The sequence below is a fragment of the Grammomys surdaster genome, unplaced genomic scaffold, assembly GCF_004785775.1.
Source record: "Grammomys surdaster isolate TR1022 unplaced genomic scaffold, NIH_TR_1.0 169, whole genome shotgun sequence".
NCBI lineage: Eukaryota > Metazoa > Chordata > Mammalia > Rodentia > Muridae > Grammomys > Grammomys surdaster.
This window is the reverse complement of record NW_021604617.1, coordinates 5,046,632-5,068,662: the sequence shown is the minus strand read 5'-3', so window position 1 is coordinate 5,068,662 and position 22,031 is coordinate 5,046,632. Positions and strand designations below refer to the sequence as shown.

The 22,031-nt window shown below is 42.9% G+C and overlaps 1 long non-coding RNA gene across 1 annotated transcript; it reads right to left on the bottom strand.

The window, feature by feature from the left end:
• Positions 1-12,902: 12,902 nt before the first annotated feature.
• Positions 12,903-21,169, bottom strand: LOC114620622. Its single transcript, XR_003711332.1, has 3 exons — positions 20,653-21,169; positions 20,148-20,266; positions 12,903-13,082 (listed from the first exon to the last, which is right to left on the bottom strand). It is a non-coding gene; the product is annotated as an uncharacterized LOC114620622 (long non-coding RNA).
• Positions 21,170-22,031: the final 862 nt, after the last annotated feature.

Genomic DNA, 22,031 nt, shown 5'->3' with positions numbered 1-22,031 from the left:
GGCTTCCTCTCGGTACTGGTCTTCCATTTTTAAGTCAGAAGGCATGAGGCTGAGGCTCAGCTCATGCTTCTAGGAAAGAGGCACTGATAGGCGTGTGTCTGGGGTGCTTTCCATACAGTCTGCTGCCCTCTTCCTTCTAAGTGAGGACACTGAGATTCTGTGTAGAGTGAGTCCTTTAACTGCACATGCGGAACCAGCAGGCAAGATGACGTCTTAAGTGGTTTTCAACTTCGTGAGGCATGAGCTCTTCTGACAGAAAATTAATGACTGATCCATAGACAGCTACTGTCAGCTACATGTCCGCCATGACTTCCCGTTTTCTCAAAAACAAGGTACCTGATAGCTCAGAGCCAGGAACTCACCTGGTGATGGTGTCTCATGAGACAGGGCAGGGGCATTTCTTCTGTAAGAAAGCCTGTATTTCTGGGGGCAGTTTAGTGTCAGTGAGGGCTGGGGAGGGTGCAGTACAGCCAATTGCTTTAGAGGGGCTGCTGGTGCACAGGTCATTTATCTGTGCCTGGTGCCTTGTGCCTAGAATCCTCAAAGTGGAGAGGCTGAGGCACAAGAGTCGCTTTGAGTTCAAGACCAGCCTGGTTTATGTAGTGAGTTCCAGGACAGCCCACCCTCGGCAGTCATAAACTAACTAGAACAAATAAACTATAAAAATTGTAAGTTGATTTTATGAAATTTCTACTAATTTTGTAAAGTTAGAGAAACTAAATTATGGGGAAATTTTCTACTAAGCAGGACTTAGGAGGAGGTGACCGTACTTAGAATGCCTTCCTTTCCCATCAGGGATACCATTTAAGTGGATTCAGAAATAGAGACGAAGACACAAAACAGTACCTATACTGGGATGGTGGCCATTACTGGGGTCTCCTTTTCATCTCTGGAGAATGGGAAGAAAGAGTAAACCTTTGATGGTGTGTGTGTGTGTGACAGTCTTGTCTTTTCCTCCTTCATCGATCATTGGCTTGTGGCATTGTCTGTGCCCAGAAAAATATGTAAAATCAGTGTGACTGACAATTAAGGGAAAAGGCTAAGTAAGGTCTGATTGTAAGAGAGCAAGGCGGGACCCCTCGAGATGCAGGTGGCCTCTCCCAGTCAGCAGGGATGTCCTGCAGGACACCACAGGATAAAGGTGCAGTCCCAGCTGGTGGGAAAGTCTCGGGATCCGCATCCACGCTGTGCAGCTACTTCCACTTGCTGCCCTCATTCATTATTTAAAACCTAAATAAAAATGAAGGCTGGCAGTCATTCTGAATTAATTAGCTTTTCTGGCAGCTGCCATCTGAGAATTAGGAGTTATCCAGAGCCAGTAAATTCTAGCTGATACTTTTTTTTTTTTTTTTTTTTGGTGTGGTGTCAGATTGGATTAAAGGAAATGTTGTGGGGAAATTAAATGCTACGCCTTTCTTAATGCTTTGGTTGCCTGTAGATAACCATTTTTCATGGTGATAAGTAGACCATTACTTCTTATAACAATAACACATTCAAATAAACAGGCTGAAGAGCCCACATCGCTCTGAGGCTCGGATTTTACTTCATAGGCTTCTTGTTTACTGTTTACTGAAGAGTGTCTGAGTTTCACCTTTGAGAAATTTTCAAGTCCAAGCTTGGTCTAGATTTCTCAAGAAATCTCCCAAAATGAGCTTGTGTGTTTGCCTTTGGTCACCTGAGGTTCCAGGACCATGGAGTTCTTGATCCTGAAAGAAGAACCAAACACAGGAGTGATCCTGAGATGAGAGTCAGGAGCTCAGAGCCGGTCTGGGTGCATGAGGCCCTGCCGACCCTGCCTGAGATACTAGAATCAGCCATTTTGAAGATACACCTTGACAGGAGATGAGCTGGTTTCCCGGCATACAATGGCTACTCTAGGCAACAGGCCCACGCGCTAAGATGGCTAGAAGAGATTGAAAGAAAAGTATAAGGGTAGTTCTGATGCTGAGGTCCTGTTCCCCAGTTGATTCTTGGTCTGTCAGTAAAGAAGTAATGAGCCAATTGCTGGATAGAAGGTGTGGAAGGACTTCCAGGTTCCAGGAGGCAAGCAGACAGACACAAGGGAGGCGAGGACAATTCACCAAGCTTCTGATGGAGAAAAGTTGACCAGTCATGTGAGATCTCAAAACAGACTGGCCACACAGGCTACTCCTACAGGCAGGAGGTCTCGGGTGTAACTGAGCAACTAAAGTTACAGCAGCCGGGAGGTGTGGAGCTAAGGGCACGATTTTCCAGGTGGAAGATAAGAAGCGCCTAGCAATTGTGTCAAGTAGGCAAGTTGAAAGTGTGTGTGTGTGTCTTTTATCTGTGGATTTGAGGGAAGCTAAGTGGTGGCTGGTAGTGTGGTCTGCTCCTCAAGCTTAGGCAGGGTAGCAAAAGCTACCCACAATAGAAAGGCCAGTCAATGAGGGAGGTTGGCTCAACTTGGGATCTATCCCATGGGTGGGCACCAAACCCTGATATTATTACTGATCCCATTTTGTGTTTGCAGACAGGAGCCTAGCGTGGCTGGCTAGCTGTCCTCTGAGAGGCTCTACCAGTAGATGACTGAGACAGATGAAGATACTTACAGCCAACCATTGGACTGAGGTCAGGGACCCTGATGGAGGAATTAGGGGAAGGATTGAAGGAGCTGAAGGGAATAGCAACATCATAGTAAGACCAACAATATCAACTAACCTGGTCCCTGGGAGAGCCCAGAGACTCAGTCACTAACCAAAGAGCATTCATGGGTTGGTCCATGGTCCCTGGCACATACGTAGCCTTGTCTGTCCTCAGTGGGAGAGGATGCACCTAATCCTCCAGAGACTTGATGCCCCAAGGAAAGGGTGTGTGTGGGGGGGAGTGAGGTAGAGGTCGGTACATGGGAGATAGGATAGAGAGCACCCTCTCAGAGACAAAGGGGAGGGGAGATGGGGTGAAGAACTCTTGGAGGGTGGACTGAGAAAGGGGTGCAGCATTTGGAATGTAAATAAATAAAACAATTTAAAAATAAAAAGCAAAAAAAAAAAAAACCCAAAACAAAAGATGATTGGAAGGAGGAAGAGTCTTGGGATTCATAAGTGAAATGTCACTTAATTTATACTGAATGGGAAGTTTAAATAGTGCCCACACACCAAGACAATGAGTTGGAGGCTTTATGTCATAGTAACTGAACTTCAAAGTCATAAAGCCCAAGTTAGGTGACATTTAGAGATATCTTTAAAAAATCAATAGAGTCCGATGGTTAATCTTGTCAACTTGTCTTGACTGAGAAGTGCCTGGGGTTGAGAAGGCTGCCCCGGGTGTCTGTGAGGGCATCTGCAGAGATGGCTGGGCTCTCTGGCTGATGAATGGTAAGAAGACATTTAGGAAGGAGGTGAGAGGTTGGCAGTGGGGCCTGCTTGGAGGAAGTAGACACTGTGTCTTTTCCTGGCCCCATACTATAAGGCCTTTCCTCTGCTTCTTGTCTGTCTTACTCCAGGACCAGAAATATGGAACCAAGAGACCATAGCCCAAGTCCCCTCAACTTCCCACCACAACCAACCTTCCCTTCTTGTTCCTGTCAGGGAGTCTGACGTAGCACCACGCTAAAGCAAGAGAGGATTTGTGAAGAGATACAGCTGGGGGAAGATGGGCACCTCACCCGAGTTCCCTTCAAGGAGGCAAGGCTGACACAGACACTGAAGAAACCCTGACCTGTGAGCTATTCTCCAAGGATTCATCCCAAACTCAGTGGCCTGAATGACAAGAACCCATTCGGCTAACAGGTCTGGGCTAGTGCTCTAGGTCACATGTTAAGGGCAGGGCAGGAGATCAGGCATGCTGGTCCTAGCTTGATGCTCTGGGATGTGGAATGGAGCCAACTGGGTTTTGCCTGGTACTGTCTCTCATCATAGGCTGGGCTTCTATACACTGGTAGCCTGAACTCACGTAGCAAGCGGCCACATACGGGACTCTGCAGGACTGAGTCTGTTGAAGGCAGGCCCATCTGTCCTGCAGCTCCTTGCTAGCCAAAGCTAGCCATTATGCCAGCCCTGATTTGGGAAACATTTCTCCTTTATCCCAGCGGGAGCAACACTGAAAACATACTGGACAGGAGAGTGGCTATTGGAGGGGTGGGGGACCCAGGCTGATTCTCTAAGAATCTATGGAGAACTAGGATGGTGTAGCTACTGAGTTCAGTGGATTTCATGTCTTCATAATTTAAGAGTGTGGTGTTGAAAGACTAGAGTAACCTGGAATAGATACACACACACACACACACACACAACCCTCTACCTCATGGAAGAAAGAGAGGGACAGAGGGAAGGACAGAAGAGCCAGAATCTAATCAAGTAGAGAAGGGCAGTAGACACTGGGGCACTGACTGTCCTAGGACACTAGACCTGAGCTAGGTTCTCCTGGATCTGGATCTGGGGGAAACTTACCTGAACCCAGTCTAGAGATTCAAACAATCCTTAAGGTAAAAACCAGCAAGGGTGAGAGAGAAATCCTGTCTCAGAACTAAACAAAAGCACACCTACAAGCAAAAAGGCCTTCCCTGGGCAGAGTCAAGGGTTAAAGAGAAAGTTGTATTTGTGTGGTAGCCTGCATTACAGGCTATCTGGCAGGTTGACATTAAGTGTGCTTTCGTCTTCTCTGCCACAACCAGTATTACTAGAGTACCTTAGGGCTCTGCATAGCTTATTCACATGTGCATGCACACACATACACACACACACACACACACACACGCAGTGGTGTATGTAACTCTGTCATGTTGTGGTTTTCATGTTTTAAGTGTAAATTTCAGTTTACAGACTCCTTTCTGATCAGGATGTAAAGCTCTCAGCTCCTTCTCCAGCACTGTATCTCTCTGCATGCCACCATGTTTCCTGCCATGATGAGAATGGACTAAACCTCTGAAACTGTAAGCCAGCCCCAGTTAAGTGTTTTCCTTTGTAAGAGTTGTCTAGGTGTTTCTTCAAAGATACAGTCAGCAGCTTTGTTTGTGATGGCAAGAGAATCCCAATAGCCAAGAAGTTCTGGGGATGAACAGATACATAAGCTGTGGTATAGCCATGTCCTGGCGTGCTACAGAGCAATGAAAAGGGGCAAGCTGGCAGTTTACAGTAGGGTGGAAGGGCAAATGCATTGGGCTAAGTGAAAAACTCACTCAAAGTTAAATACTGTAATTCTACCACATAGACTGTCTCGGCATGATGAAACATTGAAGACAGAGGGTAGACGCCAGGTACTGGGGGTCAGGGACACAAGACCATCATGATCACAAAGGAGGCATGGAAAACCCTTCACAGTGATGGAACTTTCTGCATATAGACTATGGTAGGGTTACATGAGTCTACATACTACATAGAGAGTAAAATTCCGTGAAGCTACACAGTGGAACAGAGTGCGTTTAAAGAGGGGGAAGCTGGGCGTTTAGCTTGGTTGGAGTCTTATGTAACACACAGGGAGTCCTGGGTTTGAGTCCCACCAGCACATAAACTGTTAGCCCACACCTGTCATCCCAGCACTCGGGAGGTAGATACAGGAGGATCAGAAGCTAAAGGCCACTTTCAAGTTTCAGGCCGGCCGAGACTGTCTAAAAAACATTAGAACTGAACGTTATAATTTGAATCTAAAAATGTTCCCTGAAGGCTCATGAGCTGAGAACTGGGTCACAGACAGTGGCAGTATTGAGTAACTGGGTCATGCCGACACTAACATCACTGATGGTATAATTCACTGAAGAGTTGGCTCTGAAAAGGCAGTTGGGAGATGCAGACAGTAGGACATTGAATAGGCTCTGAGGATTTATCTTCTTCCCTGCCCCCACCTTGCTTTCTGTTCCCTGGAGGTCCTGAAGTGAGCAGCTTCCTTCTCCTTTATCATAGACTTCAAAGGCATGGATCTCTGTGACCACAGGTTGAATCCATGAGCCAAAATAAATTTTAGTTTACATCAGTTTTGTCATAGCAAAGAAATTCTGCTAGTACATTGGGTGGTTAGCAGCACCAGCCCCTGGGTCCTTAACTAATGATAAGTAAGATACCAGCATTGGGGAAGCTGAGGGAAGGGCACACAGGTGCACGGGCAGGCACATAGATGCACCATTTCTGCAATGTCTAGACATGACTGAGATGATTTCTAAATGGAAAGTTTATTGTTTAAGAAAGTCAGTCATCATGACATCAGGATATCCATTGGGTCTTCATAACTTATTTGCCATCTTCCCTTCTAATGGGGGTTTGTATATGCATGACGTTGCAATAGAATTTATCTTGGTAGACTACGTCCGTCCCCCAGTTTTCACTTTTCTGATGGACATGTACCGTCGAGTGTGTCTGTAGGTTCAGTGTACTGTATGCAGGATTTCATTGCATGCATGTATGTATGTGTCATGGTTAAACTGGGCCATCTCCGTCTCCTCAGTGCTTCCCATGTCTTTGTTTTGGGAATCTTTGAACTCTTCTCGGTCTTTATAACATATCCAACTACACTCTCCTGGTAGCTATATTTTCATACTTCCAGTCCAGTTTCTTTATCTCCAGTCCCCTCTATTCCCTCTGACCCCTGGATGCTGCCCTCCACTTTCAAGTCTCCCGTGATGGGTGGCTTTATCTCCCACATGTGAGACTCTGTGGTCTCTCTGTGCCTCCCTTATCTCACTTGACATGGTGTGGCCCAGTGCCATCCATGCTGCTGCAAATGACAGTATTCCATATTTTTATGATTACTATTCCACTCTATACACACACACACACACACACACACACACACACACACACACACCCCACAGGTTTTTATTCATTCACTTTTTAAAGGACACCATTTTTTTTTATTAATCATTGCATTTGTTTACATCTCAAATGATATCCCACTTTCCAGTTAGTTACCCTCCACAACCCCCCCATCCCACACGCCCCCTCTCCCCCCTCTCCCCCCTCTCCTTTGCGTCTATGAGGGTACTCCCTCACCCACCCCACCACTCCAGCATCTCCCTACGCTGGGGCATCAAACCTCCACAGGATCAAGGGGGTCCCTTCCCATTGAAGTCAGACAAGGCCATCCTCTGCTACAAATGTATCTGGAGCCATGGATTCCTCCCTGTACACTCCTTGGTTGCTGTCTAGTCCCTGGGAGCACTGGGTGGTCTGGCCAGTCGACATTGTTCTTCCTATGGGGTTGCAATCTCCGAGCTCAGTCTGATGGTTGGCTGTGAGCATCCACACCTGTATTGGTCAGTTGCTGGCAGAACCTCTCACCTCCCAGGGAACAGTCACACCAGGTTCCTGTCAGCAAGTGCCTCTTGTCAACAGCAACACTGTCAGGGTTTGGAGTCTGCAGATGGGATCCTCAGGTGGGTCCCCGGATGGCCCTTCCTTTAGTTTCTGCTCCATTTTTTGTCCCTGTCTTCCCTTTGGACAGGAACATTTCTGGGTTAAAAACTTTGAGATGGGTGGGTGGCCTCATCCTTCAGCTGGGGACCATGCCTATCTATTGGAGGTGGTCTTTACAGGTTCTACCTCTCCTTTGCTGTGCTTTATGGCTAAAGTCATTCTCATTGGTTCCTGGGAGCCTCTCACTTCCCTGGCATCTGAAACCCTCCAGTGGCTATCCGCAGTTCCTCATCCCCCACTGCTACATATTTTTATTCGATTTCCTGATCATCTGTACCTCTCTCCTGTCCCGTCCAGTACCTGATAATGCCCCCCTTATTTCCTCCCCTCCTCTCTCCCTCCCAGGATCCCCCCCTCTCAACCTCCCTCAATCATCCTGTTCTCCCCTTCAATGCAGGACTGAAGTCTCGACACCCTGGTCTTCCTTCTTAAGCTCCATATGGTCTGTGGGTTGTATCATGGGCATTGCGAACTTTTGGTCTAGTATCCACTTATCAGTGAGTACATACCATGTGTGTTCTTTTGTGACTAGGTTACCTCACTCAGGATGATATTTTCTAGTTCATTCCATTTGCCTAAGAATTTCATGAAGTCATTGTTTTTAATAGCTGAGTAGTTCACCATTGTGTAAATGTACCACGTTTTCTGCATCCATTCTTCTGTTGAGGGACATCTGGGTTGTTTCTAGCTTCTGGCTATTATAAATAAGGCTGCTAAGCATGTGTCCTTGTTACATGTTGGAACATCTTTTAGGTATATGCCCAGTATAGCTGGGTCTTGAGGTAGAACTATTTCCAATTTTCTCAAGAACCACCAAATTTATTTCCAAAGTGGTTGTACAAGCTTGGAGCTCACCAGCAATGGAGGAGTGTTCCTCTTTCTCCACATCCTCGCCAGCATCTGCTATCACCTGCATTTTTTATCTCAGCCATTCTAACTGGTGTGAGGTAGAATCTCAGGGTTGTTTTGATTTGCATTTCCCTGATGACTAAGGACGCTGAACATTTCTTTAAGTGCTTCTCAGCCATTCAAGATTCCTGAGTTGAGAATTCTTTGTTTAACTCTCTACCCCATTTTTAATAGGAGTATTTGGTTCTCTGTAGTCTAATTTCTTGAGTTCTTTGTATATTTTGGATATTAGCCCTCTATTGAATGTAGAGTTGGTAAGGATCTTTTCCCAATCTATGGGTTTCTAATTTTTGTCCTATTGACAGTGTCCTTCACCTTACAGAAACTTTTTTTTTCAATTTTATGGGGTCCCATTTGTCGATTGTCAATCTTAGACCACGAGCCATTGGTGTTCTGTTCAGGAAATTTTCCCCTGTGCCCATGTATTTGAGGTTCTTCCCCACTTTCTCTTTTATTAGACTCAGTGTATCTGGTTTTATGTGGAGGTCTTTGATCCACTTGGACTTGAGCTTTGTACAAAGAGATACAAATGGGTCAATTTGCATTCTTCCATATACTGACTGCCAGTTGAACCAGCACCATTTGTGGAAAATGCTGTCTTTTTTCCACTGGATGGTTTTATCTCCTTTGTCAAAGATCAAGTGACTACAGGTGTGTGGGTTCATTTCTGGGTCTTCAATCCTATTTCATTGATCTCCCTACCTGTCTCTGTACCAATACGATGCGGTTTTTATTACCATTGCTCTGTAGTACAGCTTGAGGTCAGGAATGGTGATTCCTCCAGATGTTCTTTTATTGTTGAGAATAGTTTTTGATATCCTGGGTTTTTTGTTATTCCAGATAAATTTGAGAATTGCTCTTTCTAACTCTATGAAGAATTGAGTTGAAATTTTGATGGGGATTGCATTGAATCTGTAGATTAGATTCATTAAGATGGCTATTTTTACTATTTTAATCCTGCCAATCCATGAGCATGGGAAATCTTTCCATCTTCTGGGGTCTTCTTTGATTTCTTTCAAGTCCCAGAAGGATCTTGAAGTTCTTGTCATATAGATCTTTCACTTGCTTAGAGTCACAGCTAGATATTTCATATTATTTGTGACTATTGTGAAGGGTGTTGTTGGCCTAATTTCTTTCTCAGCCTGTTTATTCTTTGAATAGAGGAAGGCTACTGATTTGAGTTAATTTTATATCCAGCTACTTTGATGAAGTTGTTTATCAGCTGGAGAAGTTCTCTGGTAGAATTTTTTGGGTCACTTATGTATACTATCATATCATCTGCAAATAGTGATATCTTGACTTCCTCTCTCCCAATTTGTATCCCTTTGATTTCCTTTTGTTGTGTAATTGCTCTGGCTAGAATTTCAACTACTATATTGTATAGATAGGTAGAGAGTGGGCAGCCTTGTCTAGTCCCTGATATTAATGGGATTTTGAGTATTTATGTTGTTTAGGTATAAGGGTAATTGTGGCTTCATAGAACAAATTGGGTAGTATTCCTTATATTTCTATCTTGTGGAATAGTTTGAGAAGTATTGATATTAGATCTTCTTCGAAGGTCTGATAGAATTCTGCACTAAAACCATCTGGCCCTGGGCTTTTTTTTTTTTTTTTGGTTGGGAGATTTCTAATGACTGCTTCTATTTCCTTAGGGGTTATGGGATTGTTTAGATGATTTATCTGATCCTGATTTATCTGATCCTGATTTAACTTTGGTACCTGGAATCTGAGTAGAAAATCATCCATTTCATCTAGATTTTCCAGTTTTCTTTAATATAGGCTTTTGTAGTAGGATCTAATGATTTTTCTTAGTTGAATTTTCTTGGTTTCTGTTGTTATATCTCCCTTTTCAGTTCTAATTTTATTAATTTGGATACTGTCTCTGTGTCCTCTGGTTAGTCTGGCTAAGGGTTTATCTATCTTGTTGATTTTCTCAAAGAACCAGCTCCTGGTTTTGTTGATTCTTTGTATAGTTCTTTTTGTTTCTGCTTGGTTGATTTCAGCCCTGAGTTTGATTATTTCCTGCCTTCTACTCCTCTTGGGTGTATTTGCTTCTTTTAGTTCTAGATCTTTCAGGTGTGCTGTTAAGCTGCTAGTGTATGCTCTCTCCAGTTTCTTTTTGTAGTCACTCAGAGCTATGAGTTTTCCTCTTAGCACAGCTTTCATTGTGTCCCATGAGTTTGGATATGTTGTCCCTTCATTTTCATTAAATTCTAAGTCTTTCATTTCTTTCTTGATTTTTTTCCATGACCAAGTTATCATTGAGTAGAGTGTTTTTCACCTTCCATGTATATGTGGGCTTTCAGTTGTTATATTGAAGACCAGCCTTAGTCCATGGTGGTCTGATGGAATACATGGGATTAATTAAATGTTCTTGTATCTGTTGAGATTTGTTTTGTGTCCGATTATATGGTTGATTTTTGAGAATGTACCATGAGGTGCTGAGAAGAAGGTGTATTCTTTTGTTTTTGGGTGAAATGTTCTATAGATATCAGCTAAATCCATTTGGTTCATAATTTCTATTAGTTTCACTGTGTCTCTGTTTGGTTTCTCTATCCATGATCTGTCCACTGGTGAAAGTGGAGTGTTGAAATCTCCTACTATTATTGTGTGAGGTGCAATGTTGTTTTAAGCTTCAGTAACATTTTGTTGACAAATGTGAGTGCCCTTGCATTTGAGGCATAGATGTTCAGAATTGAGAGTTCATCTTGGTGGATTTTTTTCTTTGATGAATATGTAGTGTCCTTCCTCATCTTTTTTGATAACTTTGGTTGAAAGTCTATTTTCTTGGACATTAGAATGGCTACTCCAGCTTGTTTCTTGGGACCATTTACTTGAAAAATTTTTTTTCCCAGTCTTTTACTCTGAGGTAGTGTCTGTCTTGGTCACTGAGGTGTGTTTCCTGTATGCATCAAAATGCTGGGGCCTGTTTATCTATCCAGTCTGTTAGCCTATGTCTTTTTATTGGGGGGTTGAGTCTATTGATGTTGAGCGATATTAAGAACCAATGATTGCTGCTTCCTATTATTTTTGTTGTTAGAGGTGGAATTATGCTTGTTTGTTTCTCTTCTTTTGGGTTTGTTGCGAGAAGATTAATTTCTTGCTTTTTCTTGGGTGTAGTTTCCTGTTTTGTATTGGATTTTTCCTTTTATTATCCTCTGTAGGGTGTCCACTTCCATATTTTTTAAACTCTAAGCATTGAGTCATGAGCAGGCTATGGAGTGAGTTTGAAGGACACCATCAGTACTTAGAATGGAATAGAATAAACAAGGTGAAGTAGACATGACAGGGTGGAAGGTTCCAGAATCAGAAGGGATTATCTCCAAGATGGGCAAGGTTATTTCCTGACCATTCTGGAGTTTAGTGTGTGATGCAGGCAGCTGACTAACACTACTTTCTTCTCATAGCCATAGTTGTGTTCCTAGGAGGTCCCATCCTGAAAGGATGATGCCCATATCCAGTTCTCCAGGTAATGTTATGGAAGGCGCTATTTTTCTTCTAGGTGAAGCTGCCTCTGACACTGATGGGAAATTCTTGAATACTAGAACCTCACAGTGGGCTAGGTCCCCCAAACCCCATGTGAAGAACAATGGAAAACTTCCTCCTGACACTCAGGTGAAAGGCAAAAAGAACTTTCTTTCAGCCTTAAACACTTCAAAAATGTACGTTCTCTTACTAATATACTTATGTTTTTATTTTAAACAAATTTATTTATTAGATTTTTTGTGACAGGGAATAGCCCTGGTTGACCTGAAAATTGCTATGTAGCTCAGGCTAGCCTGCACCACCACAGTGAACTTTTAAATTAAAAGTTCTTTTCAGGCTTGCTACTTCTGAATATGATGTCTGCCCTGGAGTATGGTTGATATACCCAGAGTCACTCCATTGAGAAAAGGGATGCTCCTCTCTCAGAAGGTATCATTACAAAAAGCTTCTAGGTCAGGGGTGGGACTTTGTGCCTACCTCCACTGCTCTGTGCTGAGAATTTGCCTAGCTTGAAATTATATGGGTCTTCAGTGTTGTCACAGTCGTGAATTCACGTGTGTATCAGTTCGGTTGTGTGTGGAAAATGTTGTGTTTTTAACAAAATCTTAGTCGCTCAATTTTACCAATGGAGACTTGGGAGCCAGGTGCCTGCTATTTTACAGAGGCAGAGAGTACCCATCTGACCTTCCCCCACAGCCAACATCCTAAAAGGAAGTTCTCTTTGCCACCTCAAACCCTCTCAAGCTGAATGCCACTGCCTTCTATTTCCTGTGCACCCCTCTATTCCTCTGGACTCCCTCTTACTCAGTATGTTTTCCTCTTAATAAATCTATGTTCATTTCCTGTCAACTGATTACTTACTCTGCCTCTTGACCCATTGTTAACTTCACTAAATCAAGTTTACAATATTCAAGCAGAAAGTTCTTGGATTAAAGGTATGTGGTAAGACTGAGCCACAATCACAACTGGAAACAAGTTTTTCCAGTAAACAACACAACCTTGGGGTTCACAGTATGAGAAAATTTCCCCTTTTCTCTAAATAAAGAGGAAATATTTTAACTCTAGCACAGTAAAACTATTTATGATGATGAAGCTATTTCTGATAAGGTTTTCACAATGTCCATCTTGGTTGTATTTGGCAGTCTTAGTATTAAGGTTTTTCTTTGAGTTCAAAGTTCTGTAAAATGTGAATGTCAGTGTCCTATGAACTCAGCAGTATGAATGTCTTGAGCAGTTTGTATTGGAAGCTGGTCTTTGGGTGGTGTTCGTCAGCTAGGTAGAACACAGCAGTCAACCCAGAGGTGTCCACTGTTTGTGTAGAACCTGGCGGCAGAAGAGGCATGGGGCAGTTTTACCCAGTGGTTAGCATTACCACAGTCTACACAGGTTCATCATTGCAGGACCTCATCTTGAAGATCTCAAAGGTTACCATTAGGAAAGGGTGTAAAACTTAAAACATGTTAAGTATCATATATAGCAGATCTCAGAAAGCTTTGAGGACCACAACCTATTAAGTACATCTGAGGTACGCAAACTTTGTTCCTAGCTACCTGCTTCAGACTCAAACCTGAAAACACAGACAGGGAGCTCGATGGAGCTTATTTTGGGTTACTTCTTGTAAGTATGAAGTTTGGTTATAAAACGAACAAGGAGGACTTTTCCTTATTAATTTCCTTGGCCTGTTGCCAAGTGGTAGAAACAACTCTTTCTTCAAATCTTTGCTGTTAACAGGGTGTTTCTTATGAAATTCTGAGGCTTCTAGACTTTCCCTATTAATACCTAATCAATTTCATTGTTACATTGTGCTAAAGGGCCTGGGGAACCTGTATAGGATCTGATATGTGTTATATACAATGGATGACTTCTATTTCTGATTAATTGTTGTAGTTGAATAAATAGCAAAGTTAATTCTGAACCATCAGGAATGAGTTCAGCAGTTTTAATTTGTAAAACAACTCTTTCTGCATATTGAGAGTCAGTAACCATATTAAGAGATTCAGGGAAATCTAATAATACCTAAGAATGACATACAGCTCTGATTTTTCATCTGAATCATTAGGACTCTGAGTCACATCACTTACTTCCCTGGCTTATACCCTCCTTTCTAGATCTATTTGCATCAGTATAGAATGTAGGGGCTCCAGAAATTGGTGTCCCTTTTACTATATGAAGGAGACTATAACTAGTTCTTTTAATATTCTGAAGACCTTTGCTATTGGGACATTTGTTGTTCATCTCTCCCCCTAAAATTACTGCAAGTTCTTTGCCAAAGTTCATTTTCTGCCCATACTGAGACAATTTCAGCATCAGTGAAAGGTATCACAATTTCTGCTGTGTTTATTCCTGCTAATTGATAAAGTTTCATTTTCCATCCAGAATCAATTCAGAAACTGTTTCTATACAGGTCTTTAACTTTTACTCTGTTTGTGAGCTAAAAATATCCAGTCTAAGATGTTATCTTCTCTCTGCATAAGAATTCCTGTGGGAGAACGAGTAGAAGGCAAAATACCTAAAATACAATAATCAAGCCTTGGATCTGAACAGTTCCCATGTGCATCCTGTAATCTCTTTTCTACCATACCTAGTTCTCTCTCAGCCTCAACTGATAATTCTTTATACTAACTAAGTCCTTATTACCTTGTAAGGTTTAAAATAAATTACTTAGCTCTTGAGTAGTTAAACCAATTATAGGCCATAGCTAGTTAATATCTCCTAGCAATTTTTTTGTGTGTAAAAAATTTAAGAGTTTGTAATTGATCTTTCCTGATTTGTACTTTCTGTGATTGAATTTTCTGTAGGATCTATTTTATGTCCTAGATAATTAATAGAATCTTAACTTAGAATTTTTTTTTCAGAAGCAATTTTATAAAAAATCAGTGAAGTCTTTTTTTGGGTTTTATATAATTTTAGTAAATGACTCTGGCCCTTTTCCTGACTCTTCAACCTTGTCCCAGTCATTTAAAGCTGCCAAGCAACATTGTACCAAGGTGTGGTTATCAAACTCAAGCTACCTTTGTAGCACAGCATATTGACCTTCACCTAGCAACTGACCTTGGGAAACAGTAATACCTCCTTATGATGCTCTTCTGTAGCTCTAGCTTCCTCCCTTTACGATGTTTGCCATTGTAACGAAGGACCAGCTTCCAATACTGCAGTTGCAAAATCTTTCCTGTCTTGGCGGATAATTTTGTTCTGAGTTTCCTATGAAGTTAATATTTGCTTCACATAGGGTGAATGCATACCATATGAAACGATTGCTTCCTTGAATATGTTCAAATCTAATCTAATTCCATTTAACTTCTTCATAACCTTGGGGATGCCTGTCATCTTGTATAGTGACTGGATAAAAATGTTGGTTTTCTAACAAACTTGGATCACTCCCCTTCGGTTTCATTATGTGGCTGCTCAGTAAGCATAATGCACCTTGTATTATGGTATTCTCATCTTCAACTCTGTCCTTGATGACTTCCAAACTTGATGGCTTCTCAGTTTGTCATAGCTGGTGTGGATTTCTCTGTGTGGTCGTGCCTGTTTACAATATGTAGGGGGAGGTAGGTATTGATTCCTTAATTGGTTCTTGTTTGTGTCAATAAAGGAGGTGGAAGCCAATTGCTAGGCAAAGGGATAAAAAACGGTGGTATGTCTGGGTCCCAGGGGGAAGAGAAGGGGATGAGAGGGAGAGCCAGCAGTGAAGCAGAGAAAGCGGCAGGCATGTAGGTCTCGGGGTACCTATAGTTTGTAGCCTCTGCCATGGGCAGAGGCCAAGAAGGATGGGGCAGGATGGTCTTCGCCCAGCCATTGAGTTATCTGGATAGTTTTAAAATATTAAGGCTGTCATTTTTTTTTCTATTCACAGCAACTAAGGTGGGCAGGAGAAAGGGCACAGCCAGATCGATCATTGGCGGAGTGGTTGAGCTGGGGTAGAGCTTCAAAGGTGGTTGATTACTGAGAGCAGTGACTGACAAGCAAGTTCTTTTAATAAAGGAATAGCAAAAAGTAACCTTTCTGTTATTAATAGCACGATGATAGCTTGAGTTTGGTTTTACACTGAAACCTGTTTTTTGAGTTTATCTCTTCGTGAAGCCAGTGAGTCTGCCTTTCTCACTAGGAGATCTGATAGCTCTAGAAAAGGCAAGGCCTGATTTTTCCACTTGCTTGGGGAGGAGCTGGTTTGCTTGCTGCTGCTAAACTGGGAAAGCTATAGTTAGCCATCAACACAGAGATCGGAGAAGGATAAATCTGAGCATTAAGTGTTGTAGGGGATGATATTAAAGTCTGGTTCCCTAATTGGTTCTTGATTTGGTCAACAAAGGAAGCCAGGAGCCGAGCACTGGGTGGAAGGGTCAGGTGGGACTCCCAGGAGGAAAAGGAGATGCAGGAATAGAGAAGAAGGGGCTTTTTCGGCCAGGCTTTGGAGCGAGAAGCATGCAGCTATCATGTAAGATCTCAGGGAAGCTATATCCAACGGCCACCAGCTGATATCCAAGGAGGCTAGCTGATAACTTTAGGGCAGGAGATTCTGTGCCCAGCAATTGTGCTAGCTGGAAAGTTCTAAAGGGATAAAGCTGAGTGTTTTTTATCCGCGGAGCAAAGGTGGGTAGAGAGAGAAGCTAGGTCGGTGATGGCAGCCTGGCGAAGCTAAGCTGGGAGGAACAAAAGAGAAGCCCAGAGTGAGGCAGTGGAGTGGAGCAGCTCCTAGGCAAGCCAAGAGTGGGGCTGTTGGCAGAGATCTTGGAGCTAAGCTGGGAGGGGGCCACTGCCCCAAAGTCAGGAGTGCGTTTTATAAAATTACACATTACAAAGTGTAATACAAATGGCCTCTGTGTCAATTAAAATGACAGACTTATAACTACCTGGACAGTCTTCCTCTACGGCGATCTCTATGGCTGATCGATAGTATATATATGGTAGCATGTACAGAAGGCTAATTGATAGTACATATACGGTAGCATATGCAGAAGGCTAATTGATAGTATATATACGGTAGCATGTACAGAAGGCTAAAGCTTATTCCTGTAAATGAATTACATTTGCACTCAGGATAACTGCAGGCATGATTCTGAGCATGTGAAAGAATTTGACCACTTATAAGACCATTGACTTGCATGTCTTAATTATTTTTAACATTCACAAGTTAGTAGCTTTTATAAGATTAGGAGTTTATAGTTTTATCCCCGTTAAGTTTGAGTCGCAACATTTTGAATGGAAGACTTTGTAGATCCTTTAGCATTAAAATATAACTTTAAACCACAAATATAGTCCACAGAGAAACTGGGAACCTTACTGTCCTGGTCCTTTCATAGTGTAACTTTACAGAATATCATGGTTTGTTGTATAAATAAATTTATTCAAATTACTAAAGTTTAATAAAGTTATGAAAGACAAAGGGACTAGACGTAAATCTTCAAGTCAGCTTCTGTTAGCCTGAGTAGTCTTTAGTAATTTTAAACCTTATCTATACAACCTTATGTATAAAAACCTTATCAATAAAAAAAAATTCATCAAACTTACATCATTCCTTATCTAAAAAGTTTCAGAAGCCTGGTGTTGAACACAGTTAGCAAGGCAGTTAGGCATTTATCTCTAAGTCAGTTTATATAACCTGAGTAGACTGTTATAATCTCAGGAGTGGATGAATCTTAATCAAACATATTTTATTCATCAAATATGTGTTGTTCATTATCTAAAACTTTTATTCTTGGGACAAAAAAATCATACAAAAATCTATCTGAATCCAAAATATCTTTGGAGACTTGGTGTTGTCTCCTTAGGAGAGCTGATAAGCAGAGGGTTCAGTATTATAGGCACTGCCTTAGTTGATTTATACCACGTGGTCATCTTATTCAAGAGTAGTGAAGAAGCAGGGCAGTGGTGGCGCATGCCTTTAATCCCAGCACTTGGGAGGCAGAGGCAGGCGGATTTCTGAGTTCGAGGCCAGCCTGGTCTACTGAGTGAGTTCCAGGACAGCCAGGACTACACAGAAAAACCCCGTCTCAGAAAAAAACAAAAACAAAAAACAAAAAACAAAACAACAAAAAAAGAGTAGTGAAGTTACATGGACTCTCTTTAACCTTAGGAAGGATGGCTGCCAGCTACATGGTCACTATGTACTCCAAGGTAAGCCAGTCAGGCATATACCCATTTTTTTCTTTCTTTAAAAACATCCATTTTTTCCTAAACAATAAATCCAAGACACATATACAATATACAGTAGCAAACTAAGATCACACACACACTATTAATTTTTTATTATAAGTTTTAAGCTAACTTTTTGTTACAGATTCTATAGAGGTTTTTAAACTGCAACCAATGAATGTACAAATCCTGAGATACATATCTTGATGCAAAGCTTTTGTATCAGAAAATGTTTTAGAGATACAAGCGGGGGAGTGTGTAGAGTTGAGTAAAACCAGCAAGGAGTAAGAGATAAGCAGCCATAATCCCTACTGGGGATAGTTCCCTTTTTAGCTGCTTTTAAGTGCATAGTGCCTTTTCCTGTCCTGTCCTGTCCTGGTTTGCTTCTCTTCTTCCTGTTAGAGTCAGGTAGCCCGTCTGATCCAGGTCAGAGATTTTAGAGAAAAGTTTTAAATAAGCTTGCTCTGATCTGGAGAGAAGGGTCTTAACTTCAGAGCCAGGATTTTATAGAATGGAGCATTACATCATGTACCCATGTCCAGAAGACATTTGGATCTCTGAGGACTGAATCCAGTGTCAGCGTACAAACAGAGAGCAAAGAAGACAGAGACAAAAGCAGGAGCAAAGGAGGCTGGAAGGGAAGAAGCCAGCTCAGAGATGGTACAAGTAGGAAAGTGGACATCTGGGAGGCATAGGGAAAAGGGTTAGAAACAGGAACTTTGTCAGAGGGAGGGTTCTGTATCTTAGAGAAGTATCCTAGTTAGCAGGCTAACAAGGACAGAGAGAGACAGAGACAGAGCAAGTAGCTCCAAGGTGACACATACCTGAGTGCTGGGACAGAGACGGAGAGCCTTTCAAGGTGCCCAGGAGGTGTAGAAGGCTCCAGGAGCCAGAGAGAAGGAGAGATGTCCTGGAGGAGCATAGTGGGTTGAAGGAAGAAGTGGCTGAAGAGTTGACTCTAGAATTTGTAGTCAAATATGGTGAGAGGCAGAAACTAGCAGAAAATAATCCATACCTTAGGAGAGCTGACTAAGCAGATTGATGCAATTAGGAGAAGTTGGATTCATTGGAAAGGGGTCCATTTGTGCCTCTCCTGGATTGCTGGAGGAGACGAGACTGAGCTAGAGGGAGTTTAGGGTAAGGGAGGAGGTGAGAAGAGACAATTGTCCCTTCTGTCATTTGAAATTTGGGGAAATGGAGCTGTTGTTTTGTTTTATCTGACAGTAACCAATAACATTGGGATTAGCCTATAATGTTTTGGATAATGTTATGGGACCCTTTTGGCCAATAACTCAAGAATATGTAACCCATTCCTGATACTGAGGGGGCCTAGCTGGGGAAGGGGAAAGAGAATACAGTATTTTAAAGAGATAAAAAGAAACTAAAATAATAGGTGTGGTGGTTTGACTAGGTATGCCCCCTTAGACTCACGTGTGTGAATGCTTGGTCTATGGGGGAGTGGCACTATGGAGTAGGTATGGCCTTGTTGGAGGAAGTGTGTCACCGTAGGGGTGGTCTTTGAGGTTATATGAGCTCAGGCTACACTCATTGATACAGTCTCCTGCTGCTTTTGGATCAAGATGTAGAACTCTCAGCTTTTTTTCCAGCATCATGTCTGCCTGCATATTTCCTGCCATAACAACAATGGACTGAACCTCTGAACCTGTAAGCCAGCCCCAATTAAATGTTTTCCTTTATAAGGGTTGCCTTGGTAATGGTGTCTCTTCATGGCAATAAAACCCAAACTAGGACAGATGGGTTAAATAGAGAGGTGTCATGGTTTGAATATGCTTGGCCCAGGGAGTAGCACTATTTGGAGGTGTGGCCTTGCTGGAATAGGTGTGTCACTGTGTGTGTGGGCTTAAGGCCTTCACCCTAGCTTCCTGGAGGTTGGTATTCTGCTAGCAGCCTTCAGATGAAGATATAGAACTCTCAGCTCTGCCTGAACCATATCTGCCTTGATGATAATGGACTGAACCTCTGAACCTGTAAGCCAGACCCAATTAAATATTGTTCTTTATAAGACTTGCTTTGGTCATGGTGTCTGTTCACAGCAGTAAACCCCTAAGACAGAAGTTGGTACCGGGGACTGGGGTATTGCTGTGATAGGTCTGACCATGCTTTTGTTTGGAGGAATGTGGATTTTGGGACTTTGGATTTAGAATACATTGGAGTGCTTTAAATTGGGCTTAATGGGCTATCCTAGTAGGAATATGGAAGACTGTTGCTGTGAGTGATTTGAATTGTGCATACCTGGCCCAAGAAGTTTCAGTGAAGAAGAACTTCAGTATGTGGCGTAGAGGCTGTTTCTGTGGTATTTTGGTGACGAACATGGCTGCTTTTTGCCCTTGTCTGAAGAGTCTTGTCTGAGGCTAAGGTGAAGAGACTCAGGTAAATTGCATTGAAAAGGACGTCTCAGAAATGCCCATCATAGACTTTGTTCTCTGGTTAAGTCTCATGAAGAACATTTTAAACAATCCTAGCAAGCTGAGAAATGAAAAATATAAAATATGTGTTTTGAGGATTAGAGGGGCACCAGGAAGTGAAATGGAGCTGAATCCTTTGTTCAAGGAAATTAAACTGAATTAAGGGAGTGGTGACCTTGGGGCAAGATCCCACCCAGCTAAATTTAGGTCCAGGCATGGTAGTCCAAGCCTTTAATCCCAGGAGGCAAAGTAGATCTCTGAGCTAAGGCCAACATGGGAAAGAACTAGTTCTAGGTGTAGGAAAGTTTAAATCTAGGTGCAGTGGTACTCACCTTTAATCCTAGAGACAGAGCCATGCAGATCTTCGAGTTCAAGGTCAATCTACTGAGCAAGTTCCAGGAAAGCCAAGCTTAGGGAGAGAGGGAGCTGGTAACAGAATAAAGGGGGTGGGGCATATTTCAGCACAAAAAAAACCAAAAAAACAAAACAAAAAAACCCCAGCAGAATACGGCAGCGTCGGCCATGTGGCTAGGGCTTTAGAGTGAAAAATAGAAGGGACTGCTGGGACAATTCATGCTGGTTCGCTGGCGCCAAGAAATTAGTGGTGATTAAGAAGAGAACAACATTATTGAGGTGAAATCTTCTGGGAAGTGTTTTCTGATAGCACAAAGAAGCTCTGTTCCAGGGATAGCCAAGGTTGTACCAAAAACAAGAGGTAAATGGGAGGCCAGGGTAAAGAGGGAATATGAGGAGACAGCAAAGCCACCCGGAAACCTACTACTGTAGAAGCTTCCACAGACATACACATATATAAAAGGAATCTAACGAAGTCACCGCAGAATGAGGAGACAACCTCCTTACTTTCGTGATGGGTGGAGGGTGGATACTGTTTCCTGGATGACCAAACCACAAGGTGGGTGGCTCTGAAATTATACTCTGTATGCCTCAGTCCCCAGAGCAGCTCAGGAAGGCACAGTGCTGGCTGTTGTTTGGCCACCTCTAAGTGACCCTGTGGTTAGCCTCTCTGCAGAGCCTGCCACAGGCTTTCTTTGAATCTCTGAGAAACAGGATTCTGAGAAACCAGCAGCAGCCTCCTCCCACCCAGTCACAGCTGTAGGCCTCACAGTTGCTAGCCCAGCGCTTTCCTTCCTAAGCCTTTGAATTTTTTAGTTTTATTTATGTGCACGGGTATTTTGCCTACACGTGTGACTGTGTGGGGGTGTCAGATCCCCTGGAGCTGGAGTTACAGACAGCTGTGAGCTGCCATGTGGGTGCTGGAAATTGAACCTGGGTCTCTGGAAGAGCAGTCAGTGCTCTTTAACCACTGAGTCCTCTCTCTAGTGCACGTTCCTCCTTTAGGGGGCCAGAGGGTCTGCGCTCTGGTGCAGGCTGTTGTGGATTGAAGCCACAGAAGCTGCTGCTGCTATACAGAACCTTGAGCTCAGGGCTGAGCACAGTGTCTGAGACTTACCCTGTGAGCTATGTGGGTGACAACCAGGTGTAACCACATACTGCTGCAGGGAGCCTGTTGGAGGTAGAGAGACAGGCTCCAGAGCTAACCCTCCAGTGTCCCTCTTAACTGGTAGAACAGCATCTCCAGGGTGACTGAGGCAGGCAGGCTTAACATTTAGCCTTTGGCCTTTGTCATGTTCCTGCTGAAGCAAAATGGCAGTGGCCTTTCTACCCCATCATTGCTGCCTGTGCCCCGTTT